This window comes from Malurus melanocephalus, unplaced genomic scaffold (genome assembly GCF_030028575.1).
Source record: "Malurus melanocephalus ecotype Western Australia unplaced genomic scaffold, MMel_1.1 scaffold_419, whole genome shotgun sequence".
Classification (NCBI taxonomy): domain Eukaryota; kingdom Metazoa; phylum Chordata; class Aves; order Passeriformes; family Maluridae; genus Malurus; species Malurus melanocephalus.
In genome coordinates this window covers 117,836-120,938 of record NW_026623651.1, presented here as the reverse complement: position 1 = coordinate 120,938, position 3,103 = coordinate 117,836, and positions in this window count along the sequence as shown.

Genomic DNA, 3,103 nt, shown 5'->3' with positions numbered 1-3,103 from the left:
GGTTTTCCTTCTCCTTGGCATCCTCCCTGCTCCAGCCAGGGTGTGCCAGGCTTTGAGGCTGGGTCACGCTGCATCGCTGTCTGCCCTCGTGGGGGTGCACAGAGGTAGATGCATCAATAAAATATATTAATTGCATAATAGATGATMTACTAGCAGCACAGCAAGGTGGGGGGAAGGAACAGCAAATAAATTCAGCATGGGCACATGTTCACAAAAAACTCTTGAGTTATTTTCTTAGCAGACCAAGAGCTTTAGGCTGCATGGGGTTATTCCTTGGACACCTTAGAACCATCTGCTGGCAGCAATGTCCCCTGGAGCGACCATGGCTGGTTATGGTGGCCCTGGCACCACAGGGGTGAGGTCCAGAGGAGTTGGGATGATCCCCCAGGGAAGCACTGAGGCATTGGGTTCGCTCCCAGCTCTTGGTGCAGCAGTTCAGCAGATCTCTCCCCAGCAGGCAGTGACCCCAGCAGCAGCAGTTTCTGGGGTTTTCTTTGGTCTGAAGAGCCCTTCCATGGCCAGGGGATGTGTCAGCCCAACACAGCCCTGAAATGCATCCCAAACACTCTCTGGTCCTTCAGGCTGGGAAAGGCTCCTAAATCTCCTGTTCCTTTCCATGTTTTTCATGCAAAGCTTTTCCAGGGCTTCTCTGTGAGGAGCATGAGGAAATGCCCTGGCAGAGCCAGACCCTGGGGGCTTCCACAAACCAGGAGACGAGAGGGAGAAAAGTGATGTCCAAAACACAAACAACACCCTTTGTGGGGTCCCACGGGGTCCTTGTGGGGTTTCTGTCTGGTGCAGCATCGGCCATGAGAATATGCAGCGACCCCAGGAGAGTCCCTCATCAGTGCTGAAGGCAAACCTGGATTTCCCTTTCTCAGTGCCCCACTGCCAGCAGCTTCTTGTAAGAGCATCTCAGGCTAAATCTGTTCTTCCAGGCTGGGACAGCTTTCCCCAGCAGCCACAGGTATTCCTAAATATTCCCAAATATTCCTCAACATTCCTAAATATTCCTAAATATTCTCAAACATTCCTAAACATTCCTAAATATCCCAAAATATCCCAAAATATTCTGAAACATCCCAAAATATTCTGAAACATTCCTAAATATTCCTAAACATTCCTAAATACTCCTAAACATTCCTAAATATGCCTAAACATTCCTAAGTATTCTTAAATACTCCTAAACATTCCTAAACGTTCCTAAATATTCCTAAACGTTCCTAAATATTCCTAAACATTCTGAAATACTCCCAAACATTCCTAAACATTCCTAAATATTCCTAAGCATTCCTAAATAGTCTGAAATATTCCTAAACATTCTAAACATTCCTAAATATTCCAAAATATTCGCTATGCCAGTGTAAGACTTTGGGTTGGTGAATTGGGTTGGCCAAGCAGGAACTCAGAAAGAGACCAACTGAACACTCTGGGCCACCCAAAACTCCTTTGTCACCCAACCACTCTGGGCCACCCAAAACTCCTTTGTCACCCAACCACTCTGGGCCACCCAAAACTCCTTTGTCACCCAAACACTTTGAGGCCCCCCCAAAGCCCCTTTTTACCCAAACATTTTGCTTTTTTCTGAGCACCTGGAGGGGCTGCACCTCAGACTGAGATTGAAGAGGCTGTCACAGCTTAGCACATGGGGACAGAGTTTGGAGGGGGGTGACTGCTCCCAAGAAAGGAAATTGAACTCAGGGCAGGTTTTTCTCACTGCCTGTGGGGTGTTTTTTTTTTTTTTTTTGCACACACAAAGCAGATGCAAATGCAGTTCCCTCATTCTGTGCCTGTAATAGAAAATGGATGATAATACTTGTTATATAAACTGTCCCAACACATTATTGCTGTTTCCTGGCCCCATCACAAACTCCACTTGTGCACGGCTCCATCGCTCACACACACCTGAGCTAGTGAGCACAACATGGAAATGCAAGAAACCACCTCAGTATTCAAAACTGGAGAGTCTCCACTGCACCTTCCCTTGTCCAAATAAATTTCTTCCAGCTCCTCTGCTTCTCCTCAGACAACATTTCTTCTGATGTTATTCCAGGGCTGATACCRGGCTCCTTTGATGCGCTGAAATCTCCCAAAGAACAATACCCAACACTTATCTGCATGTATATATTCCTTCCCTCTGCCTCCAAGGAATACTTTCCTATGATCTTCCAATGTTTATTTAGGTCATTTTTGTCTCGATCCAGTTTTCTCTCTGGAGAAGAAAGCCTGCATGTGTTTCTTCAGACGTCACTCTCGCTCCGTACAGTCACCATAAATACGTGGCTATGAAGTCTTTCCTCGGTGTAAACACTGAGATACAGAGAAAGCATCTCAGTGATCTCCAGGATTTACCCCTGGGGTACCCCTTCCCTTTGAAGTCTGGGTTGGCGTCAGTGTTCACTTCAATTAGAAGCATTAACCCAACACTGAGGCKATTTCCAAAGCCTCCACCCAAGTCTCTGCTACTGGGGTTGGCTTCTCCCAAAGCTCCCAAGACATTTTGTGCAAGTGCAGCAATTCACTGTGTCCACAGGAACTTAAAAGACACTTTTTWTGGGTCTGATTTGAGCTGGTGTCCTTGCCTTGGTGACAAGCTGTCCTGGTGCAGCCAGCCACCACGAGACTGCTGAGGAGGAAAACAAGGCTGGGTTTGTGTCCGGATATCAGACAGTGCAAAACACRTCAAGGCTGCCAAGGCAGATTTGCTGAATTTCTACTGGTTTCCACAATTTGCCACGGCCCAGGTGTTGCTGGCATGCACAGAACCAGTTTGTTCCTGCTCAGCAGGAGCGGGGTTTGCTCTCTGCCTTTGCACCTCCTGAGGCCGGAGGGACTGGAGCAGGACAAATGAGCATTAGCACCATCGGGCTCCAAGGCTTCGGGAGATGCTGAATGTCTGCCCAGGGCTGCTGSTCTTTTGTAGGCACTAATCTGCTGACACCACAGCTGGATCCACTCGGGTGGGTCCTGGGATAAGCACAAATTGCTGTGGCAGGAGATGGCGTGGGCAGGGAACAAAGGATCCTCGGTGCCAGCGCAGCCAGGTGCCAAATTCTGCTGTCTGTAATCTCTTGGTGAAAGCGCTTATCTGAAAAGGCAGGAG